At 48.3% G+C, this 26,181-nt stretch overlaps 1 pseudogene across 1 annotated transcript in view; it reads left to right on the forward strand.

The window, feature by feature from the left end:
- The first annotated feature begins 421 nt into the window (after window positions 1-421).
- LOC310862167 (sodium-dependent lysophosphatidylcholine symporter 1-like) overlaps window positions 422-26,181 on the forward strand; it is a 49,841-nt pseudogene continuing 24,081 nt past the window's right edge. The window contains exons 1-7 of the transcript XR_014571055.1: window positions 422-565; window positions 2,324-2,446; window positions 4,365-4,489; window positions 6,562-6,700; window positions 7,373-7,451; window positions 9,615-9,805; window positions 11,221-11,311. The product of XR_014571055.1 is annotated as a sodium-dependent lysophosphatidylcholine symporter 1-like (transcript). The remainder of the gene's footprint in view (window positions 566-2,323; window positions 2,447-4,364; window positions 4,490-6,561; window positions 6,701-7,372; window positions 7,452-9,614; window positions 9,806-11,220; window positions 11,312-26,181) is intronic.

Here is a 26,181-nt window from a genome sequence, read left to right on the forward strand (position 1 = left end):
GGTTAGGATGCCTCTCGGGTGTCTCCCTAGGGAGGTCCTCGAGGCACTATTATTATTTCCACACAAGAGCTCATACTCATAGGTATGTTTAATGACATAGTAAAATGTTGAAAATGAGTGGTATTCCCCTTTAATTTCTTACACGCCTACATTGGTTTACATTGATTTATTTGTATGGTTGTATAAGTTACAGTAGAGTAACTTGCGTGTGTGCAATTAATTACAGCATACACAGTAGGCGGGCCAGACCGTTATAACTTTCTTTCTACAGTATTGCGGAAAGCCTGTTGACAGTTATTTCACACACATGCACAATATGGTGCAGACCGCGGGTTGTGCATGGCTGACGCGACGTGACGTGAGGAAGGAAATAGCTCGGAACCTCGCCATGGATGGACGGACGGGGTGAAGTGAAGTGAAAACACCCCGATGATGAAACGTTAGGGTTATGGTGGTGATGAGCGGACAGGCGGGCAGGACCAGGAGGACCATGGCCGAACATGTCGACGTCCAGACGGGGGGAGAGGAGGCTCCGCTGCGCCGAGGAGGATCTGCCCGTAATACGGTAAGTACAAAATAAAGTTATTTACACTTTGACTGTCAAAAGTGTAAATAACTTTATACAACCACTGGATGTAATTAAGCTAAAGTTCTGTGGGAAGTAAACGATCATTAATCTTTGTCTAAACTATAAACGATACATAATTAATCTTTGTATAGCCTATAAGGTAGCCTAATTATTTTGATTATCTTCCATGGTGTTTAATTCACATGACGATCTGACAGTCATGTTTCAGCTCTGCAGGCTCAGCTGATTATACTTTGGAATGCATGACTGAGCCGTTCTGCTTTCACTAGTTTTTACTGTAAATATACTTTATACCATTAGGTAAGAACGTAGGCAAGAACCTTATGGGGTAAAGATGAGTCTGTGGGTAAAACTAAACTTCACTAAAAGTAGAAAACTGTCTGTAGTCATGATGTCATGCTACCTTAAATCGATAGTAAACAACCATAATTTGCACCTGGCTGTGACGTTGGGAAACATGGTTAGCTCTGATCCATAACTTGAATGCACTTGAATGTGCTATGATTCTGCCCAATGCAGGGCAGAATCAGAACATTAGAGCTATGGCTCAGAGCGCTATAGGGGAAACTAGAATAGCTTACAACAGTATTTTGTACAAAAAACTAAAATACAGATCAAAGTAAGATTTAATTTATATACTTTCAGGTAGATTTACCCAGGTCTAAAAATGTGTATCATACATGTTGGTCATATGCCAATGATAGGCTATAATATTCATTATGATTATAATTAGTCCTGCTATAGATAGGCTATAATTAATAATACTTTTGCAAAGAAATAGTCTTATTCCAGCTATTTCTGTCTAAAATGCTATATGGGGTATAGCTCTGGTCCATAGCCTTCTATACTGCATGGGTTATAAACCATATATTAACGAATTAAATGTCATTGAGCCAATTATCCTAACATGAATCTTTATTCAATATTTTGTATTATGTCTTTGCTACTCAAATTATGCTTTATGGCCTTTAATTTGGAAGAATGCACACTGTTTTTCTTTGTTGTTTTTGTAAATAAGTGAATACATTATTTGTTGAAATTTAAACTTATAAAATATCAAGTGGGTCAATTTGATCAACCTGGGGCAATTTGAGCCACGTGACCACTTTTTTTTTAAGTCACATATTTATGACCCTTTGGTAGATGTTTAGATTTTACTGCTGTATAATTCATTTATTTTTGCTTATTATATAAGCTGTGGCTCAGGAGGTAGAGCAGGTCGTCTGTGGCTCAGGAGGTAGAGCAGGTCGTCTGTGGCTCAGGAGGTAGAGCAGGTCGTCCAATGATCCATGGGTCGGCGGTTCGAATCCCGGCTCCTCCTCCTCCTGTCTACATGTCGAAGTGTCCTTGAGCAAAGACACTGAACCCCAAATTGCTCCCCATGTGCTGGTTGGTACCTTGCATGGCTTCCGCCGCAATCGGTGTATGAATGGGTGAATGTAATGCACATCCTATGTAAAGCGCCTTGGATAAAGGCGCTATATAAAAGCACCATTTACCATTTTTACCATTTAATATTTAACTTAATTGAAAAGTGGCTCATCTTACCCGTTCTCCCTATTGATCGATTAATAACTTGTCCATCAACTCGACACAGTTTGCACAGCTAGCCTAAACGTGCCCTAATTAGTAGTCTGACTCCGCTCTGACACGGAAATAACGTCAGTCAGAGCCAATAAATAAATAACAGGAAATAACAGATCAATCAAAGCATATTATTGCGTGTCATTCCAGAAAGGCACAGCGGGCATCCCTCTGTACAGAAAGATCAGCTACGCGGTGGGCGGCATGCCCTACCAGATGACACAGACCGCCAAGGGATTCTTTCTGCAGATCTTTCTGTTGGACGTGGTACAGGTCAGTGTTATGTCTCTGTCTCTCTGTTGGACGTGGTACAGGTCAGTGTTATGTCTCTGTCTCTCTGTTGGACGTGGTACAGGTCAGTGTTATGTCTCTGTCTCTCTGTTGGACGTGGTACAGGTCAGTGTTATGTCTCTGTCTCTCTGTTGGACGTGGTACAGGTCAGTGTTATGTCTCTGTCTCTCTGTTGGACGTGGTACAGGTCAGTGTTATGTCTCTGTCTCTCTGTTGGACGTGGTACAGGTCAGTGTTATGTCTCTGTCTCTCTGTTGGACGTGGTACAGGTCAGTGTTATGTCTCTGTCTCTCTGTTGGACGTGGTACAGGTCAGTGTTATGTCTCTGTCTCTCTGTTGGACGTGGTACAGGTCAGTGTTATGTCTCTGTCTCTCTGTTGGACGTGGTACAGGTCAGTGTTATGTCTCTGTCTCTCTGTTGGACGTGGTACAGGTCAGTGTTATGTCTCTGTCTCTCTGTTGGACGTGGTACAGGTCAGTGTTATGTCTCTGTCTCTCTGTTGGACGTGGTACAGGTCAGTGTTATGTCTCTGTCTCTCTGTTGGACGTGGTACAGGTCAGTGTTATGTCTCTGTCTCTCTGTTGGACGTGGTACAGGTCAGTGTTATGTCTCTGTCTCTCTGTTGGACGTGGTACAGGTCAGTGTTATGTCTCTCTGTTGGACGTGGTACAGGTCAGTGTTATGTCTCTGTCTCTCTGTTGGACGTGGTACAGGTCAGTGTTATGTCTCTGTCTCTCTGTTGGACGTGGTACAGGTCAGTGTTATGTCTCTGTCTCTCTGTCTCAGCTCATTTGATGTCATGCTTGTTGCAATGTATAATAATTCACAAGTATATGGTATTTTATGTTGTATATTATGTAACCTGCCTTGTAAGGATCTGGAGTGTATTATTATTGTCAGTTTGGTATTCACTTGATCATTGTTTGCAAACCGTCATGTCGGTTTATTGTCATTGTTTATGTAAACTGTAAAAAGTGTCCTGTAAGTCCATATGGGCGGGGCTTCTTCGGAAGCATGACACTTAAATAAAGAATCAATCAATCAATCAGTGTATTAGGAGCAGGGCACCTAAACAGCGACCGTAGCTAATCTCTTCTCTTGGATCTTACAATCTCTTCTGTCTAGATGGGTCCATTCTAAGCCTCTCATCTTGTTTATCTTCTCTGTCTAGATGGGTCTATTCTAAGCCTCTCATCTTGTTTATCTTCTCTGTCTAGATGGGTCTATTCTAAGCCTCTCATCTTGTATCTTCTCTGTCTAGATGGGTCCATTCTAAGCCTCTCATCTTGTTTATCTTCTCTGTCTAGATGGGTCCATTCTAAGCCTCTCATCTTGTATCTTCTCTGTCTAGATGGGTCCATTCTAAGCCTCTCATCTTGTATCTTCTCTGTCTAGATGGGTCCATTCTATGCCTCTCTCATCTTGTGTTTCTTCTCTGTCTAGATGGGTCCATTCTAAGCCTCTCATCTTGTATCTTCTCTGTCTAGATGGGTCCATTCTATGCCTCTCTCATCTTGTGTTTCTTCTCTGTCTAGATGGGTCCATTCTACGCCTCTCATCCTGTTTATCTTCTCTGTCTAGATGGGTCCATTCTACGCCTCTCATCTTGTATCTTCTCTGTCTAGATGGGTCCATTCTAAGCCTCTCATCTTGTATCTTCTCTGTCTAGATGGGTCCATTCTATGCCTCTCTCATCTTGTGTTTCTTCTCTGTCTAGATGGGTCCATTCTACGCCTCTCATCTTGTTTATCTTCTCTGTCTAGATGGGTCCATTCTACGCCTCTCTCATCTTGTTTATCTTCTCTGTCTAGATGGGTCCATTCTATGCCTCTCATCTTGTATCTTCTCTGTCTAGATGGGTCCATTCTAAGCCTCTCATCTCTTATCTTCTCTGTCTAGATGGGTCCATTCTACGCCTCTCTCATCCTGTTTGTGGGACGAGCGTGGGACGCCATCACAGACCCCATCGTTGGATACATGGTCAGCAGGAGTGGAAGGACGCGCATTGGAAAACTCATCCCTTGGTGAGTTGAACAGATCTGGGACACTTGCATCTTCATCGCTCATGGTTCATGGGGTCATAGTCACGACTCACGACGCAACTGAAGCCAGTTTTACACCATCGTCGCTACATTTACACTGAAAAACGTGTACATAAACATTCAGATTTAAAATATAAAGTACTCGTCACGTGTGCCACGGGTGTTGGACATTATGTTGGGACAGCGATTAGCATTGCTGTATCCCACATTGTTTATTAAAAAAGCATTTTTATCCGAGCGCCACCGGCCACTTTTCTCAAACGGGGTACGTTCGGAAAACTCACTAATAGTTCGCACTCGCCTATTAGTCTGTGTTGGCAGTGTATTAGTCTGTGTTGGCAGGGCGGTCAGTCCTATTGGTCTGTGTTGGCAGTGCTATTAGTCTGTGTTGGCAGTGTATTAGTCTGTGTTGGCAGTGTATTAGTCTGTGTTGGCAGTGTATTAGTCTGTGTTGGCAGTGTATTAGTCTGTGTTGGCAGTGTATTAGTCTGTGTTGGCAGTGTATTAGTCTGTGTTGGCAGTGTATTAGTCTGTGTTGGCAGGGCGGTCAGTCCTATTAGTCTGTGTTGGCAGGGCGGTCAGTCCTATTGGTCTGTGTTGGCAGTGTATTAGTCTGTGTTGGCAGTGCTATTAGTCTGTGTTGGCAGTGTATTAGTCTGTGTTGGCAGTGTATTAGTCTGTGTTGGCAGTGTATTAGTCTGTGTTGGCAGTGTATTAGTCTGTGTTGGCAGTGTATTAGTCTGTGTTGGCAGTGTATTAGTCTGTGTTGGCAGTGTATTAGTCTGTGTTGGCAGTGTATTAGTCTGTGTTGGCAGTGTATTAGTCTGTGTTGGCAGTGTATTAGTCTGTGTTGGCAGTGTATTAGTCTGTGTTGGCAGTGTATTAGTCTGTGTTGGCAGTGTATTAGTCTGTGTTGGCAGTGTATTAGTCTGTGTTGGCAGTGTATTAGTCTGTGTTGGCAGTGTATTAGTCTGTGTTGGCAGTGTATTAGTCTGTGTTGGCAGTGTATTAGTCTGTGTTGGCAGTGTATTAGTCTGTGTTGGCAGGGCGGTCAGTCCTATTAGTCTGTGTTGGCAGGGCGGTCAGTCCTATTAGTCTGTGTTGGCAGTGTATTAGTCTGTGTTGGCAGGGCGGTCAGTCCTATTAGTCTGTGTTGGCAGGGCGGTCAGTCCTATTAGTCTGTGTTGGCAGGGCGGTCAGTCCTATTAGTCTGTGTTGGCAGGGCGGTCAGCGTGGCTGTATCGAACACACCCAGTGTTTGAGAGTGCCACACTCCTCCCGACCAATAGGGACGCGTAGTTGAAAGCCAATGGCAAAAAAAAAGCTCGGATAAAAATGCCTTTTTTTCTTTTTCTTTTTTATCCCACGATTTTGTAACCCATTGTTCACCCCTGTGTCAATCATCTAATGTGATCCTGGGCTCTACACACCCTCCGCCAACCTAGTCCCCATATATGGGGGACAAGGGGAGACCAACCTAGTCCCCATATATGGGGGACAAGGGGAGACCAACCTAGTCCCCATATATGGGGGACAAGGGGAGACCAACCTAGTCCCCATATATGGGGGACATGGGGAGACCAACCTAGTCCCCATATATGGGGGACGAGGGGAGACCAACCTAGTCCCCATATTGGGGACAAGGGGAGACCAACCTAGTCCCCATATATGGGGGACAAGGGGAGAGCAACGGACTTGAACTCATGCTTCCTTCATGCCTGAGTGTCCAAGTTGCTCCTTTTCACCTGACAGGGGGGAGTTTCCCTGGTTGGACGTAGCGCGTGGAGGAACACGTTATTCCAACCAGTTCCTTTCCCCTCCATCAGGCGCCCCGGCTGGCCAGGGGGAGGCAGTTTAGAGACCAGGATTACTGCATGTTTTTTGTGAGGGTACCTACCCTAGGGGACACGGGGAGAACATGCCTTTTATTAAATAATGAACTCCCTCCTGCCCCAGGACGGTGGTCTCCATGCCCCTGGCGGTCATCTCCTACATCATGATGTGGTTGTATGTTGATGACCTCTGAACTCTGACCTCTGAACCCTCTCCCCCAGGACGGTGGTCTCCATGCCCCTGGCGGTCATCTCCTACATCATGATGTGGTACGTTCCACAGACCTCCATGTCTTCGTCGTCAGCCTTCACTTTCACCTGGTTCCTCATCTGGACCTGCCTCTTCGACATGTTCCTGAGTGTAAGTCATCAATATTCTGACTGTGGTGTCCTATCCAGAGATGATTGAGTTGATTTGATTGATTGATTAATTGATATAATAACATAAAATAATAAAATATACTGTGGTCCTATATTCCCATATTAACAGTATATATTCATATATCATGGGTAGAATTCAACTCCACGAGAATTTCTGTGATTTTTGTAAAGTCAAAGTTGCACGATTAGTCACACACGTCACCGCATTGAAATTTGTTCTCCGCATTTGACCCATCCCTCTTGGAGCGGTGAGCCGCAGCGTGCGCCGTGCTCGGGAATCATTAGTTGATTTGACCCCCAATCCAACCCTGCTGAGTGCCGAGCAGGGAGGCATTGGGTCCCTGCTTGGCAACCCATTTGGTATGACCCGACCGGGGATCGAACCCCCGACCTCCCAGTTTCAGGGCGGACACTCTAACCACAAGGCCACTGAACTGGTCTGGTTGTACCTGTAATGCTTATAGTTCTTTATTGGGGTTTATTACCAGAAGGCTGTGCTTCAAATGTCTCTTCTGTTGTGTTTTAGTGCTACAACGTCCCTTACTCATCCTAGGTTATTGTGTTTCAGTGCTACAACGTCCCTTACTCATCCTAGGTTATTGTGTTTCAGTGCTACAACGTCCCTTACTCATCCTAGGTTATTGTGTTTCAGTGCTACAACGTCCCTTACTCCTCTCTGAACATGTTCCTGGGAGGAGACCAGAAGGACAGAGACTCGGCCACAGGATACAGTAAGACTCACTGAACTGTACATTATCATCAATCAATAATCATCACCACCGTCGTCATCATCATCAATCAGGCACATTGATGGACATTGATATCACACGCACGCATACACACACACACACACACACACACACACACACACACACACACACACACACACACAATGTGTACAACCTCCCGCTCTTTCCCACACACACGCCATGTGCCATGAGATATATAATAACACACACAGAAAGAAGGTAGGATGTCCATGAGATATATAATAACACTCACAGAGAGAAGGTAGGATGTCCGCCCGCCCAGCGTATCTGGAGCTCCACCCCGGCGGGCGAAACGTTGATTCTGTTCTTCTAAATCAGGGGTCGGCAACCCGAGATGTTGAAAGAGCCATTTTTGACCAAAAATAAATTCAAAATCTATCTGGAGTCCATCTATAATGTTACACATTATAATGCAGCTTGCCAAGCTTTATTATCTCCTGGGTAGCCTGACCTAAGCAGAGACATTTCTGGCCTAGATGGGAGGGTCGCGTCTCAGAAAAGCGCGCACCCTGATTGGATCTCATCGATCTGTCCGTCACCCCCGGCCCCTCCTCTGCCCCCTAGTGCAGCGCTACGTCACATCATTTAGAGCGACGCCTACGCGGAAGGGTTGACTCCCACTTTTAGACTGGTTCAGCCCACGGCTTTTTCCAGGCTTTCATCTTTCGCGCAGACGAAATGAAAGCCTGGGTATCGAGGCTATCTCCTGGGTTGCAACGAAATTAGCAGCAGTCAGTGGTGGAGTTTGAAGTCCACAAACTGTTAAATCCTCTGTTTTTCGTCGGCTATCTTTCTTGTTCTCCCTGTAGAAGCCGTAGTAGCGTAGCAGGCAGCATCCTCACACACCCACCGGTCTGTTTATAATAGCACCGCGCCGAGTGTGTCGCATGCTATGACGCAAACTTTAGTTGACATAATGTGTTGAAACTTAATCTTTATTCTACACATGTTTACAGAATTGGAAAACTTAGTGTTTGTCACGTTTGGCCTCCTACAGAAACCATAAATGAAAAATAAAAATGTGAAAAAAATAACATTATACATTTTCATCTATATTTTTTTTGGAATCCTACAGGGAGCCACTAGGGTCCGCCTGTTGCAGACCCGATATGGTGTGCCGACATCCTACCTTCTTTCCCGTCAACTCTTTCTGTGTGCTTCCCTTTTGGATTTAGTCTCATATAACACACACACACACACACACACACACACACACACACACACACACACACACACACACACACACACACACACACACACACACACACCCACCCTTGGACCTTGCTGCTAACTCATTAAAATTCCGAGCAGCGCAATTACACTTCCAGCAACTACTGGCAACCAACTCCCCTGCTGGCTTCAGAGAGGCTTCCCAGGGTCCACTTTTAAAGATTAGTTTTTTTGAGGCCTTTATTGACAGTGAACAGTAGACAGACAGGAAAGGGGGGAGAGAGGGGGTGGGGGGGGGGGGGGGGGGACGGAAGACACGTGGCCATGGCCGTCAGGCTCGGGAGTCGAACCCGCAGCACGCTGTCTGTCTGTCTGTCTGTCTGTCTGTCTGTCTGTCTGTCTGTCTGTCTGTCTGTCTGTCTGTCTGTCTGTCTGTCTGTCTGTCTGTCTGTCTGTCTGTCTGTCTGTCTGTCTGTCTGTCTGTCTGTCTGTCTGTCTGTCTGTCTGTCTGTCTGTCTGTCTGTCTGTCTGTCTGTCTGGCAGCCTAGGTCCCCAGAGAGTCCAAGCTTAGAGAATGAAATATAAACATATATGTGAATCGTACCTTTAAAACCGTACACTGCACTTGGCATGATACTTTACACAGCAACGTGTAAAAGAAAACAGAAACAGTATAAAAATCAAATAAAGCCATGCATGCTTATAACGTATTAAGCACAGCAATAAACATAGCAGTTCAAGCACAGCTGTGTTATAGCTGTCAAAGTTAGAGCAGGGAGAATTTAACATGAAAACAAACAAATAAATAAACGAAGGAAAGAAAGAAAGACAGCTGATGTGAGCAGCTGATGTGATCTTTACATGTCATGTTGTGCGTGCGTGCGTGCGTGCGTGTCTGTGCGTGCGTGCGTGCATGGCGTGGCGTCGTGGCATGCGTGTGTCTCAACCATCCAGGAATGGGCGTGGAGATGTTTGCCGTGCTGGCCGGGGCGGTGATCCAGGGTCAGATCGTGGGCGTTTACCACGCTAAGAAGGCCCAGGCCTGCAGTCTGCTGAACTACAGCGACGCCTCCTCCCTCCTCCACCTCTCCTCTCCTTCCCTCCTCAACGTCTCCTCATCCCTCACCGACAGCCTGCAGCACATAGTAAGTCATGCTTTTGAACAGTGTTGATTTAGTCGACTAAAACTAAGACGAAAAAGGTTCGTCGACTACCTTTTTCCACTGATGAAAACTAAACAGAAGAGATCCAGCATAAGTCATTTTACACTTGGTTGCATGCTGAAAATAGCAGATCTACAAGCTCACAATGCATTTTCAGCAAGTGTAAAATCAGTCGTTACGACGGCATCAAGGTATATTTCAGTCGACTAAATCAACTGTAGATTTAGTCGACTAAAGCTAGACTAACACTAAAACATTCCAGGTGACTAAAATATGACTAAAACTAAATGAAAACTATTGAAGAGACTGCCAAAAACAACACTGTTTTTAAAGAGGCATTGTACTCTTCCTGTAGCAGTAATGCTTTTTTCCCTGGCTGAAAACCTCCAAAGCTCTTCCAAATGCCCCAAGTTGAAAATATTTGAACTCTCAGTGCCGCACGTGAACGAGCCAGCTAGAACATTAATGCTGAGCACCTTATCACGCTTTCCTGTTTGTAAAACAACAACAACATACACTATCTGCTCTCAGGGGAAAAAAACATCTTAACCCATTCTGACCGGGCACCCATTTTGGTGTTAGCATCATGCTATGCTTTAGCTATTGAAAAATAGCAGATCTACAAGCTCATATCGCGCCACTGAGTGGCGCGATACGAGCTTGTAGGTCTGCTATTTTTGAAAAATCGAAGAACGACTGACATTTTTAGAATCAGATCTCAGGTCAGAATGGGTTCATCAGGACCAGTGTGTGTCCGGCGGAAACCTCGTATGAATCTGATCTCAGGTCAGAATGGGTTCATCAGGACCAGTGTGTGTCCGGCGGAAACCTCGTATGAATCTGATCTCAGGTCAGAATGGGTTAATGGACATGACCACGTAGTGTTAACCCAATAAAGACCAGGGACACGGAATTACGTTATTGTCTCTCTGTCCCCCAGAGGAGGAGCCTATGCTACGTTGTCCAATCAGACTGTGTCTCTGTCCCCCAGAGGAGGGCCTATGCTACGTTGTCCAATCAGACTGTGTCTCTGTCCCCCAGAGGAGGGGCCTATGCTGTGTTGTCCAATCAGACTGTGTCTCTGTCCCCCAGAGGAGGAGCCTATGCTACGTTGTCCAATCAGACTGTGTCTCTGTCCCCCAGAGGAGGAGCCTATGCTACGTTGTCCAATCAGACTGTGTCTCTGTCCCCCAGAGGAGGGCCTATGCTACGTTGTCCAATCAGACTGTGTCTCTGTCCCCCAGAGGAGGGGCCTATGCTGTGTTGTCCAATCAGACTGTGTCTCTGTCCCCCAGAGGAGGAGCCTATGCTACGTTGTCCAATCAAACTGTGTCTCTGTCCCCCAGAGGAGGAGCCTATGCTACGTTGTCCAATCAAACTGTGTCTCTGTCCCCCAGAGGAGGGCCTATGCTGTGGCCGCGGTGGTCCAGAGCAGTCTCTTCTTCGTGTCCAGTCTGGTGCTCTTCCTGGGGGTCAAGGAGCAGCTGGGTGAGTCCATGGGGGGGGTCTGTGGGGGTCCGTGGCGGTGGGGGGTCAAGGAGCATCCTGTGGATCCCGACCCACAGGTTGAGAACCCCGGTCCTAGAGCAGTGAGCACGTGGTTCTTTAAAAAAGGACCTCTAACTTAATATAGATTTGGGAGATTTGACATGTCGAATAATTAAGCCCCAAAGTCATGTCCCATTGGAGTCAAATCCATGTGACCTTTCTCACCTTACAGTAATTACACTGTGACGTTTTGTCCTAATAATTATAAATAAGGTGCACTGTTTCCTCAGCGGTGTCACTGTTTCCTCAGCGGTGTCACTGTTTCCTCAGCGGTGTCACTGTTTCCTCAGCGGTGTCACTGTTTCCTCAGCGGTGTCACTGTTTCCTCAGCGGTGTCACTGTTTCCTCAGCGGTGTCACTGTTTCCTCAGCGGCGTCACTGTTTCCTCAGCGGCGTCACTGTTTCCTCAGTGGCGTCACTGTTTCCTCAGCGGCGTCACTGTTTCCTCAGCGGCGTCACTGTTTCCTCAGTGGTGTCACTGTTTCCTCAGCGGCGTCACTGTTTCCTCAGTGGTGTCACTGTTTCCTCAGTGGTGTCACTGTTTCCTCAGCGGCGTCACTGTTTCCTCAGTGGTGTCACTGTTTCCTCAGTGGTGTCACTGTTTCCTCAGCGGCGTCACTGTTTCCTCAGTGGTGTCACTGTTTCCTCAGCGGCGTCACTGTTTCCTCAGTGGTGTCACTGCACTTATTTTATACATGCATCAAGATCCATACTCGACATTATTATTATTATTATTAAGACTTCACAGACAGCTCTGCTGCCGTTCATGGCAGTGAGCACACACTGCTCTTAACACGCACACACACACACACACACACACACACACACACACACACACACACACACACACACACACACACACAGCTCTTAATACTGTGCACAACGTCCACTCAAAATGTGTTTATTTTCCTAGTTTGGCCTTTATTTAACCCCCTCATCAGTCAGTGTTGGGATTAGCTTTGGTGAAACGGAGATATGAGGCCAGTAGAGGTTGTCTCCCTCACACACACACACACACACACACACACACACACACACACACACACACACACACACCCTTGGCTGCCTTCCCAACATGATCTGGAAGTGGCCAGCTGTCCAGCCCTTCTTCGTCACATTAGTTTAAAAGGAGCTGAATGTGACGAGGATGAGAAACACAGGCAGAGAAATAAATAAATGTCATTTTTATTTCAAGCTACTAATTTCTCTTCAGCTTCTGGCATAGAATGAACAACATATCCTGTACATACCTTTGCAATTTAAATGTAGGATAATATTATTGTCAAGTCCAATCTTACAGGATCACTTATATAAGACTGTTCTCCATCAGTGGAGCTTTCAAGGGTCAATAATTGTTATTCCATGATGTTGTGAGGAACAGATGGGGGTCGGCTGCCTATTACATATCATTACATATCCTTTTTGGGGTCCTTGACATGAACTATTGAGCACCACTGATACAGAAACAGAAAACTAGGTATTTCAGAAAAACTGTCATGATTTAGAAGACATGTTTTTACATTTCAAAACAAACAGATTATACTGGGTGTGTCTTTAAACCGTTGCCTAGAACATTCCTCTGACATGATGCGTTTATCCATCATTTTACAAGAAATGAAAATAGCAAAGCTCACAATGTGTCACAATGTGTCACAATGCAACATGCTGTGAACTTAACCCATTCTGACCTGAGATCAGATTAAAAACATGTTCTTCTACATCCTGACAGTTTTCTGAAAAAGCTATGTTTCTATGTCAGTCGTTCTTCGATTTAAAAAAAATAGCAGATCTACAAGCTCGTAGCGCGGCGCGCTACGAGCTTGTAGCTAAAGCATTATAGCATAACGTAATGCTAACACCAAAAGGGGTTCCCGCCCCAAAATGGGTTAAGTACATGTGCTATTTATTTTACATTTTGGGGTGTTTCTTTCTCTGTTTTGTTGTTAAAGGGTGAGTTCAGACTTTTGGACTTACATGTAAAGCTGTAGGAAATACTTGCCATTAACACTTTCCGGGCCTAAGACGCTATCGGACGACCCCTTAGTTTATAATGTTGAAAAACGATGTTTACCAGTTATATGGCGTCCATCGTCACTAAGCAACCCTTAGCCTCCATGTTGGTGACGTCGTCATCAACGGACTCCACGCTGGACACCATCCAAAGAACTCAATCCATTGAACACTGGACACCATCCAGAGAACTCAATCCATTGAACACTGGACACCATCCAGAGAACTCAATCCATTGAACACTAGACACCATCCAGAGAACTCAATCCATTGAACACTGGACACCATCCAGAGAACTCAATCCATTGAACACTAGACACCATCCAGAGAACTCAATCCATTGAACACTGGACACCATCCAGAGAACTCAATCCATTGAACACTGGACACCATCCAGAGAACTCAATCCATTGAACACTAGACACCATCCAGAGAACTCAATCCATTGAACACTGGACACCATCCAGAGAACTCAATCCATTGAACACTGGACACCATCCAGAGAACTCAATCCATTGAACACTGGACACCATCCAGAGAACTCAATCCATTGAACACTGGACACCATCCAGAGAACTCAATCCATTGAACACTAGACACCATCCAGAGAACTCAATCCATTGAACACTGGACACCATCCAGAGAACTCAATCCATTGAACACTAGACACCATCCAGAGAACTCAATCCATTGAACACTGGACACCATCCAGAGAACTCAATCCATTGAACACTGGACACCATCCAGAGAACTCAATCCATTGAACACTGGACACCATCCAGAGAACTCAATCCATTGAACACTGGACACCATCCAGAGAACTCAATCCATTGAACACTGGACACCATCCAGAGAACTCAATCCATTGAACACTGGACACCATCCAGAGAACTCAATCCATTGAACACTGGACACCATCCAGAGAACTCAATCCATTGAACACTGGACACCATCCAGAGAACTCAATCCATTGAACACTGGACACCATCCAGAGAACTCAATCCATTGAACACTGGACACCATCCAGAGAACTCAATCCATTGAACACTGGACACCATCCAGAGAACTCAATCCATTGAACACTGGACACCATCCAGAGAACTCAATCCATTGAACACTGGACACCATCCAGAGAACTCAATCCATTGAACACTGGACACCATCCAAAGAACTCAATCCATTGAACACTGGACACCATCCAAAGAACTCAATCCATTGAACACTGGACACCATCCAGAGAACTCAATCCATTGAACACTGGACACCATCCAGAGAACTCAATCCATTGAACACTGGACACCATCCAGAGAACTCAATCCATTGAACACTGGACACCATCCAGAGAACTCAATCCATTGAACACTGGACACCATCCAAAGAACTCAATCCATTGAACACTGGACACCATCCAGAGAACTCAATCCATTGAACACTGGACACCATCCAAAGAACTCAATCCATTGAACACTGGACACCATCCAGAGAACTCAATCCATTGAACACTGGACACCATCCAGAGAACTCAATCCATTGAACACTGGACACCATCCAAAGAACTCAATCCATTGAACACTGGACACCATCCAAAGAACTCAATCCATTGAACACTGGACACCATCCAGAGAACTCAATCCATTGAACACTGGACACCATCCAAAGAACTCAATCCATTGAACACTGGACACCATCCAGAGAACTCAATCCATTGAACACTGGACACCATCCAAAGAACTCAATCCATTGAACACTGGACACCATCCAGAGAACTCAATCCATTGAACACTGGACACCACCCAGAGAACTCAATCCATTGAACACTGGACACCATCCAGAGAACTCAATCCATTGAACACTGGACACCATCCAGAGAACTCAATCCATTGAACACTGGACACCATCCAGAGAACTCAATCCATTGAAATTGTCCTCAGATTGAAAATAGCTGATCCACAAGTTCACGATACGTTGCATCGCGACACATTAACTAACCCTAGCAGCGCGCTTGCAGGGTTTCATCTGCAGATTCGGGTTCTTGGAAACGCACCCCAGCCACTGCGTTAGTTTTACTGAGGTTAGGTTTAGGTATAGTTTACTGGGGTTAGGTTTAGGTATAGTTTTACTGAGGTTAGGTTTAGGTATAGTTTTAATGAGGTTAAGGTTAGGTTTAGGTATAGTTTACTGGGGTTAGGTTTAGGTATAGTTTTACTGAGGTTAGGGTTAGGTTTAGGTATAGTTTTAATGAGGTTAAGGTTAGGGTTAGGTTTAGGTATAGTTTTAATGAGGTTAAGGTTAGGGTTAGGTTTAGGTATAGTTTTACTGAGGTTAAGGTTAGGGTTAGGTTTAGGTATAGTTTTAATGAGGTTAAGGTTAGGGTTAGGTTTAGGTATAGTTTTACTGAGGTTAAGGTTAGGGTTAGGTTTAGGTGTAGGCTGTCAATCACAGCGACTGGCCAGTCACAGCGCACCATTTACTCAAACCCGCAGATGAAACCATGGTAGCTAGCAGCGCATGTCCGACTGCATGTCTGACTGTTGTTTCCGCATGTGGGTCCATTGGTGTGTCTAATGTGTGTGCATCCCATTGTGTATAACATTAACCCTCTGTGTCCCTGCAGCTCCCCTCAGTACTCTGGGCAGGACAACGATGCCCTTCCTGACCTAACATTAACCCTCTGTGTCCCTGCAGCTCCCCTCAGTAACATTAACCCTCTGTGTCCCTGCAGCTCCCCTCAGTAACATTAACCCTCTGTGTCCCTGCAGCTCCTCTCAGTAACATTAACCCTCTGTGTCCCTGCAGCTCCCCTCAGTAACATTAACCCTCTGTGTCCCTGCAGCTCCTCTCAGTAACATTAACCCTCTGTGTCCCTGCAGCTCCTCTCAGTAACATTAACCCTCTGTGTCCCTGCAGCTCCCCTCAGTAACATTAACCCTCTGTGTCCCTGCAGCTCCTCTCAGTAACATTAACCCTCTGTGTCCCTGCAGCTCCTCTCAGTAACATTAACCCTCTGTGTCCCTGCAGCTCCCCTCAGTAACATTAACCCTCTGTGTCCCTGCAGCTCCTCTCAGTAACATTAACCCTCTGTGTCCCTGCAGCTCCTCTCAGTAACATTAACCCTCTGTGTCCCTGCAGCTCCCCTCAGTAACATTAACCCTCTGTGTCCCTGCAGCTCCTCTCAGTAACATTAACCCTCTGTGTCCCTGCAGCTCCCCTCAGTAACATTAACCCTCTGTGTCCCTGCAGCTCCTCTCAGTAACATTAACCCCTCTGTGTCCCTGCAGCTCCCCTCAGTAACATTAACCCCTCTGTGTCCCTGCAGCTCCTCTCAGTAACATTAACCCTCTGTGTCCCTGCAGCTCCTCTCAGTAACATTAACCCTCTGTGTCCCTGCAGCTCCCCTCAGTAACATTAACCCCTCTGTGTCCCTGCAGCTCCTCTCAGTAACATTAACCCCTCTGTGTCCCTGCAGCTCCCCTCAGTAACATTAACCCTCTGTGTCCCTGCAGCTCCTCTCAGTAACATTAACCCTCTGTGTCCCTGCAGCTCCCCTCAGTAACATTAACCCTCTGTGTCCCTGCAGCTCCCCTCAGTAACATTAACCCTCTGTGTCCCTGCAGCTCCTCTCAGTAACATTAACCCTCTGTGTCCCTGCAGCTCCTCTCAGTAACATTAACCCTCTGTGTCCCTGCAGCTCCTCTCAGTAACATTAACCCTCTGTGTCCCTGCAGCTCCTCTCAGTAACATTAACCCTCTGTGTCCCTGCAGCTCCCCTCAGTAACATTAACCCTCTGTGTCCCTGTAGCTCCTCTCAGTAACATTAACCCTCTGTGTCCCTGCAGCTCCCCTCAGTAACATTAACCCTCTGTGTCCCTGCAGCTCCTCTCAGTAACATTAACCCTCTGTGTCCCTGCAGCTCCTCTCAGTAACATTAACCCTCTGTGTCCCTGCAGCTCCTCTCAGTAACATTAACCCTCTGTGTCCCTGCAGCTCCCCTCAGTAACATTAACCCTCTGTGTCCCTGCAGCTCCCCTCAGTAACATTAACCCTCTGTGTCCCTGCAGCTCCCCTCAGTAACATTAACCCTCTGTGTCCCTGCAGCTCCCCTCAGTAACATTAACCCCTCTGTGTCCCTGCAGCTCCCCTCAGTAACATTAACCCTCTGTGTCCCTGCAGCTCCTCTCAGTAACATTAACCCCTCTGTGTCCCTGCAGCTCCCCTCAGTAACATTAACCCTCTGTGTCCCTGCAGCTCCTCTCAGTAACATTAACCCTCTGTGTCCCTGCAGCTCCCCTCAGTAACATTAACCCCTCTGTGTCCCTGCAGCTCCTCTCAGTAACATTAACCCTCTGTGTCCCTGCAGCTCCTCTCAGTAACATTAACCCTCTGTGTCCCTGCAGCTCCCCTCAGTAACATTAACCCTCTGTGTCCCTGCAGCTCCCCTCAGTAACATTAACCCCTCTGTGTCCCTGCAGCTCCCCTCAGTAACATTAACCCTCTGTGTCCCTGCAGCTCCTCTCAGTAACATTAACCCTCTGTGTCCCTGCAGCTCCTCTCAGTAACATTAACCCTCTGTGTCCCTGCAGCTCCCCTCAGTAACATTAACCCTCTGTGTCCCTGCAGCTCCCCTCAGTAACATTAACCCTCTGTGTCCCTGCAGCTCCTCTCAGTAACATTAACCCTCTGTGTCCCTGCAGCTCCCCTCAGTAACATTAACCCTCTGTGTCCCTGCAGCTCCCCTCAGTAACATTAACCCCTCTGTGTCCCTGCAGCTCCCCTCAGTAACATTAACCCTCTGTGTCCCTGCAGCTCCCCTCAGTAACATTAACCCTCTGTGTCCCTGCAGCTCCTCTCAGTAACATTAACCCTCTGTGTCCCTGCAGCTCCTCTCAGTAACATTAACCCCACTGTGTCCCTGCAGCTCCCCTCAGTAACATTAACCCCTCTGTGTCCCTGCAGCTCCCCTCAGTAACATTAACCCTCTGTGTCCCTGCAGCTCCTCTCAGTAACATTAACCCTCTGTGTCCCTGCAGCTCCTCTCAGTAACATTAACCCTCTGTGTCCCTGCAGCTCCCCTCAGTAACATTAACCCCACTGTGTCCCTGCAGCTCCTCTCAGTAACATTAACCCTCTGTGTCCCTGCAGCTCCCCTCAGTAACATTAACCCTCTGTGTCCCTGCAGCTCCCCTCAGTAACATTAACCCTCTGTGTCCCTGCAGCTCCTCTCAGTAACATTAACCCTCTGTGTCCCTGCAGCTCCTCTCAGTAACATTAACCCTCTGTGTCCCTGCAGCTCCTCTCAGTAACATTAACCCTCTGTGTCCCTGCAGCTCCTCTCAGTAACATTAACCCTCTGTGTCCCTGCAGCTCCCCTCAGTAACATTAACCCTCTGTGTCCCTGTAGCTCCTCTCAGTAACATTAACCCTCTGTGTCCCTGCAGCTCCCCTCAGTAACATTAACCCTCTGTGTCCCTGCAGCTCCTCTCAGTAACATTAACCCTCTGTGTCCCTGCAGCTCCTCTCAGTAACATTAACCCTCTGTGTCCCTGCAGCTCCTCTCAGTAACATTAACCCTCTGTGTCCCTGCAGCTCCCCTCAGTAACATTAACCCTCTGTGTCCCTGCAGCTCCCCTCAGTAACATTAACCCTCTGTGTCCCTGCAGCTCCCCTCAGTAACATTAACCCTCTGTGTCCCTGCAGCTCCCCTCAGTAACATTAACCCCTCTGTGTCCCTGCAGCTCCCCTCAGTAACATTAACCCTCTGTGTCCCTGCAGCTCCTCTCAGTAACATTAACCCCTCTGTGTCCCTGCAGCTCCCCTCAGTAACATTAACCCTCTGTGTCCCTGCAGCTCCTCTCAGTAACATTAACCCTCTGTGTCCCTGCAGCTCCCCTCAGTAACATTAACCCCTCTGTGTCCCTGCAGCTCCTCTCAGTAACATTAACCCTCTGTGTCCCTGCAGCTCCTCTCAGTAACATTAACCCTCTGTGTCCCTGCAGCTCCCCTCAGTAACATTAACCCTCTGTGTCCCTGCAGCTCCCCTCAGTAACATTAACCCCTCTGTGTCCCTGCAGCTCCCCTCAGTAACATTAACCCTCTGTGTCCCTGCAGCTCCTCTCAGTAACATTAACCCTCTGTGTCCCTGCAGCTCCTCTCAGTAACATTAACCCTCTGTGTCCCTGCAGCTCCCCTCAGTAACATTAACCCTCTGTGTCCCTGCAGCTCCCCTCAGTAACATTAACCCTCTGTGTCCCTGCAGCTCCTCTCAGTAACATTAACCCTCTGTGTCCCTGCAGCTCCCCTCAGTAACATTAACCCTCTGTGTCCCTGCAGCTCCCCTCAGTAACATTAACCCCTCTGTGTCCCTGCAGCTCCCCTCAGTAACATTAACCCTCTGTGTCCCTGCAGCTCCCCTCAGTAACATTAACCCTCTGTGTCCCTGCAGCTCCTCTCAGTAACATTAACCCTCTGTGTCCCTGCAGCTCCTCTCAGTAACATTAACCCCACTGTGTCCCTGCAGCTCCCCTCAGTAACATTAACCCCTCTGTGTCCCTGCAGCTCCCCTCAGTAACATTAACCCTCTGTGTCCCTGCAGCTCCTCTCAGTAACATTAACCCTCTGTGTCCCTGCAGCTCCTCTCAGTAACATTAACCCTCTGTGTCCCTGCAGCTCCCCTCAGTAACATTAACCCCACTGTGTCCCTGCAGCTCCTCTCAGTAACATTAACCCTCTGTGTCCCTGCAGCTCCTCTCAGTAACATTAACCCTCTGTGTCCCTGCAGCTCCTCTCAGTAACATTAACCCTCTGTGTCCCTGCAGCTCCCCTCAGTAACATTAACCCTCTGTGTCCCTGCAGCTCCTCTCAGTAACATTAACCCTCTGTGTCCCTGCAGCTCCCCTCAGTAACATTAACCCTCTGTGTCCCTGCAGCTCCTCTCAGTAACATTAACCCTCTGTGTCCCTGCAGCTCCTCTCAGTAACATTAACCCCTCTGTGTCCCTGCAGCTCCCCTCAGTAACATTAACCCTCTGTGTCCCTGCAGCTCCCCTCAGTAACATTAACCCCTCTGTGTCCCTGCAGCTCCCCTCAGTAACATTAACCCTCTGTGTCCCTGCAGCTCCTCTCAGTAACACTAACCCCTCTGTGTCCCTGCAGCTCCTCTCAGTAACATTAACCCCTCTGTGTCCCTGCAGCTCCTCTCAGTAACATTAACCCTCTGTGTCCCTGCAGCTCCCCTCAGTAACATTAACCCTCTGTGTCCCTGCAGCTCCCCTCAGTAACATTAACCCTCTGTGTCCCTGCAGCTCCCCTCAGTAACATTAACCCCTCTGTGTCCCTGCAGCTCCTCTCAGTAACATTAACCCTCTGTGTCCCTGCAGCTCCCCTCAGTAACATTAACCCCTCTGTGTCCCTGCAGCTCCTCTCAGTAACATTAACCCTCTGTGTCCCTGCAGCTCCCCTCAGTAACATTAACCCCTCTGTGTCCCTGCAGCTCCTCTCAGTAACATTAACCCCACTGTGTCCCTGCAGCTCCCCTCAGTAACATTAACCCTCTGTGTCCCTGCAGCTCCCCTCAGTAACATTAACCCTCTGTGTCCCTGCAGCTCCCCTCAGTAACATTAACCCCTCTGTGTCCCTGCAGCTCCTCTCAGTAACATTAACCCCTCTGTGTCCCTGCAGCTCCCCTCAGTAACATTAACCCTCTGTGTCCCTGCAGCTCCTCTCAGTACCATTAACCCTCTGTGTCCCTGCAGCTCCCCTCAGTAACATTAACCCTCTGTGTCCCTGCAGCTCCTCTCAGTAACATTAACCCTCTGTGTCCCTGCAGCTCCCCTCAGTAACATTAACCCTCTGTGTCCCTGCAGCTCCCCTCAGTAACATTAACCCTCTGTGTCCCTGCAGCTCCTCTCAGTAACATTAACCCTCTGTGTCCCTGCAGCTCCTCTCAGTAACATTAACCCTCTGTGTCCCTGCAGCTCCTCTCAGTAACATTAACCCTCTGTGTCCCTGCAGCTCCCCTCAGTAACATTAACCCTCTGTGTCCCTGCAGCTCCCCTCAGTAACATTAACCCTCTGTGTCCCTGCAGCTCCTCTCAGTAACATTAACCCTCTGTGTCCCTGCAGCTCCCCTCAGTAACATTAACCCTCTGTGTCCCTGCAGCTCCCCTCAGTAACATTAACCCTCTGTGTCCCTGCAGCTCCTCTCAGTAACATTAACCCTCTGTGTCCCTGCAGCTCCCCTCAGTAACATTAACCCTCTGTGTCCCTGCAGCTCCCCTCAGTAACATTAACCCTCTGTGTCCCTGCAGCTCCTCTCAGTAACATTAACCCTCTGTGTCCCTGCAGCTCCCCTCAGTAACATTAACCCTCTGTGTCCCTGCAGCTCCCCTCAGTAACATTAACCCCTCTGTGTCCCTGCAGCTCCCCTCAGTAACATTAACCCTCTGTGTCCCTGCAGCTCCCCTCAGTAACATTAACCCTCTGTGTCCCTGCAGCTCCCCTCAGTAACATTAACCCTCTGTGTCCCTGCAGCTCCCCTCAGTAACATTAACCCTCTGTGTCCCTGCAGCTCCTCTCAGTAACATTAACCCTCTGTGTCCCTGCAGCTCCTCTCAGTAACATTAACCCTCTGTGTCCCTGCAGCTCCTCTCAGTAACATTAACCCCTCTGTGTCCCTGCAGCTCCTCTCAGTAACATTAACCCTCTGTGTCCCTGTAGCTCCTCTCAGTAACATTAACCCCTCTGTGTCCCTGCAGCTCCTCTCAGTAACATTAACCCTCTGTGTCCCTGCAGCTCCCCTCAGTAACATTAACCCCTCTGTGTCCCTGCAGCTCCCCTCAGTAACATTAACCCCTCTGTGTCCCTGCAGCTCCCCTCAGTAACATTAACCCTCTGTGTCCCTGCAGCTCCTCTCAGTGACATTAACCCTCTGTGTCCCTGCAGCTCCCCTCAGTAACATTAACCCTCTGTGTCCCTGCAGCTCCCCTCAGTAACATTAACCCTCTGTGTCCCTGCAGCTCCTCTCAGTAACATTAACCCTCTGTGTCCCTGCAGCTCCTCTCAGTAACATTAACCCTCTGTGTCCCTGCAGCTCCTCTCAGTGACATTAACCCTCTGTGTCCCTGCAGCTCCTCTCAGTAACATTAACCCCTCTGTGTCCCTGCAGCTCCCCTCAGTAACATTAACCCCTCTGTGTCCCTGCAGCTCCCCTCAGTAACATTAACCCTCTGTGTCCCTGCAGCTCCTCTCAGTGACATTAACCCTCTGTGTCCCTGCAGCTCCCCTCAGTAACATTAACCCTCTGTGTCCCTGCAGCTCCCCTCAGTAACATTAACCCTCTGTGTCCCTGCAGCTCCTCTCAGTGACATAAACCCTCTGTGTCCCTGCAGCTCCTCTCAGTAACATTAACCCTCTGTGTCCCTGCAGCTCCCCTCAGTAACATTAACCCCTCTGTGTCCCTGCAGCTCCTCTCAGTAACATTAACCCTCTGTGTCCCTGCAGCTCCCCTCAGTAACATTAACCCTCTGTGTCCCTGCAGCTCCTCTCAGTAACATTAACCCACTGTGTCCCTGCAGCTCCCCTCAGTAACATTAACCCTCTGTGTCCCTGCAGCTCCCCTCAGTAACATTAACCCTCTGTGTCCCTGCAGCTCCCCTCAGTAACATTAACCCTCTGTGTCCCTGCAGCTCCTCTCAGTGACATTAACCCTCTGTGTCCCTGCAGCTCCCCTCAGTAACATTAACCCTCTGTGTCCCTGCAGCTCCTCTCAGTAACATTAACCCCTCTGTGTCCCTGCAGCTCCCCTCAGTAACATTAACCCCTCTGTGTCCCTGCAGCTCCTCTCAGTAACATTAACCCCTCTGTGTCCCTGCAGCTCCTCTCAGTAACATTAACCCCTCTGTGTCCCTGCAGCTCCCCTCAGTAACATTAACCCCTCTGTGTCCCTGCAGCTCCTCTCAGTAACATTAACCCTCTGTGTCCCTGCAGCTCCCCTCAGTAACATTAACCCTCTGTGTCCCTGCAGCTCCTCTCAGTAACATTAACCCCTCTGTGTCCCTGCAGCTCCCCTCAGTAACATTAACCCTCTGTGTCCCTGCAGCTCCTCTCAGTAACATTAACCCTCTGTGTCCCTGCAGCTCCCCTCAGTAACATTAACCCTCTGTGTCCCTGCAGCTCCTCTCAGTAACATTAACCCTCTGTGTCCCTGCAGCTCCCCTCAGTAACATTAACCCTCTGTGTCCCTGCAGCTCCCCTCAGTAACATTAACCCTCTGTGTCCCTGCAGCTCCCCTCAGTAACATTAACCCCTCTGTGTCCCTGCAGCTCCTCTCAGTAACATTAACCCTCTGTGTCCCTGCAGCTCCCCTCAGTAACATTAACCCTCTGTGTCCCTGCAGCTCCTCTCAGTAACATTAACCCTCTGTGTCCCTGCAGCTCCCCTCAGTAACATTAACCCTCTGTGTCCCTGCAGCTCCCCTCAGTAACATTAACCCTCTGTGTCCCTGCAGCTCCTCTCAGTAACATTAACCCTCTGTGTCCCTGCAGCTCCCCTCAGTAACATTAACCCTCTGTGTCCCTGCAGCTCCCCTCAGTAACATTAACCCTCTGTGTCCCTGCAGCTCCTCTCAGTAACATTAACCCTCTGTGTCCCTGCAGCTCCTCTCAGTAACATTAACCCCTCTGTGTCCCTGCAGCTCCCCTCAGTAACATTAACCCCTCTGTGTCCCTGCAGCTCCTCTCAGTAACATTAACCCTCTGTGTCCCTGCAGCTCCCCTCAGTAACATTAACCCTCTGTGTCCCTGCAGCTCCCCTCAGTAACATTAACCCTCTGTGTCCCTGCAGCTCCCCTCAGTAACATTAACCCTCTGTGTCCCTGCAGCTCCTCTCAGTAACATTAACCCTCTGTGTCCCTGCAGCTCCCCTCAGTAACATTAACCCTCTGTGTCCCTGTAGCTCCTCTCAGTAACATTAACCCCTCTGTGTCCCTGCAGCTCCTCTCAGTAACATTAACCCCTCTGTGTCCCTGCAGCTCCCCTCAGTAACATTAACCCTCTGTGTCCCTGCAGCTCCTCTCAGTAACATTAACCCTCTGTGTCCCTGCAGCTCCTCTCAGTAACATTAACCCTCTGTGTCCCTGCAGCTCCCCTCAGTAACATTAACCCTCTGTGTCCCTGCAGCTCCTCTCAGTAACATTAACCCTCTGTGTCCCTGCAGCTCCCCTCAGTAACATTAACCCTCTGTGTCCCTGCAGCTCCTCTCAGTAACATTAACCCTCTGTGTCCCTGCAGCTCCCCTCAGTAACATTAACCCTCTGTGTCCCTGCAGCTCCTCTCAGTAACATTAACCCTCTGTGTCCCTGCAGCTCCCCTCAGTAACATTAACCCCTCTGTGTCCCTGCAGCTCCTCTCAGTAACATTAACCCTCTGTGTCCCTGCAGCTCCCCTCAGTAACATTAACCCCTCTGTGTCCCTGCAGCTCCTCTCAGTAACATTAACCCTCTGTGTCCCTGCAGCTCCTCTCAGTAACATTAACCCCTCTGTGTCCCTGCAGCTCCTCTCAGTAACATTAACCCTCTGTGTCCCTGCAGCTCCTCTCAGTAACATTAACCCCTCTGTGTCCCTGCAGCTCCCCTCAGTAACATTAACCCTCTGTGTCCCTGCAGCTCCCCTCAGTAACATTAACCCTCTGTGTCCCTGCAGCTCCCCTCAGTAACATTAACCCTCTGTGTCCCTGCAGCTCCCCTCAGTAACATTAACCCTCTGTGTCCCTGCAGCTCCTCTCAGTAACATTAACCCTCTGTGTCCCTGCAGCTCCTCTCAGTAACATTAACCCTCTGTGTCCCTGCAGCTCCCCTCAGTAACATTAACCCTCTGTGTCCCTGCAGCTCCCCTCAGTAACATTAACCCTCTGTGTCCCTGCAGCTCCTCTCAGTAACATTAACCCCTCTGTGTCCCTGCAGCTCCCCTCAGTAACATTAACCCTCTGTGTCCCTGCAGCTCCCCTCAGTAACATTAACCCTCTGTGTCCCTGCAGCTCCCCTCAGTAACATTAACCCTCTGTGTCCCTGCAGCTCCCCTCAGTAACATTAACCCCTCTGTGTCCCTGCAGCTCCTCTCAGTAACATTAACCCTCTGTGTCCCTGCAGCTCCTCTCAGTAACATTAACCCTCTGTGTCCCTGCAGCTCCCCTCAGTAACATTAACCCTCTGTGTCCCTGCAGCTCCCCTCAGTAACATTAACCCTCTGTGTCCCTGCAGCTCCTCTCAGTAACATTAACCCTCTGTGTCCCTGCAGCTCCCCTCAGTAACATTAACCCCTCTGTGTCCCTGCAGCTCCCCTCAGTAACATTAACCCTCTGTGTCCCTGCAGCTCCTCTCAGTAACATTAACCCTCTGTGTCCCTGCAGCTCCCCTCAGTAACATTAACCCTCTGTGTCCCTGCAGCTCCCCTCAGTAACATTAACCCCTCTGTGTCCCTGCAGCTCCCCTCAGTAACATTAACCCTCTGTGTCCCTGCAGCTCCCCTCAGTAACATTAACCCTCTGTGTCCCTGCAGCTCCCCTCAGTAACATTAACCCTCTGTGTCCCTGCAGCTCCTCTCAGTAACATTAACCCCTCTGTGTCCCTGCAGCTCCCCTCAGTAACATTAACCCTCTGTGTCCCTGCAGCTCCCCTCAGTAACATTAACCCTCTGTGTCCCTGCAGCTCCTCTCAGTAACATTAACCCTCTGTGTCCCTGCAGCTCCCCTCAGTAACCTTAACCCCTCTGTGTCCCTGCAGCTCCTCTCAGTAACATTAACCCTCTGTGT

This window comes from Protomyctophum parallelum (assembly GCF_964188405.1).
Source record: "Protomyctophum parallelum genome assembly, chromosome: 7".
NCBI lineage: Eukaryota > Metazoa > Chordata > Actinopteri > Myctophiformes > Myctophidae > Protomyctophum > Protomyctophum parallelum.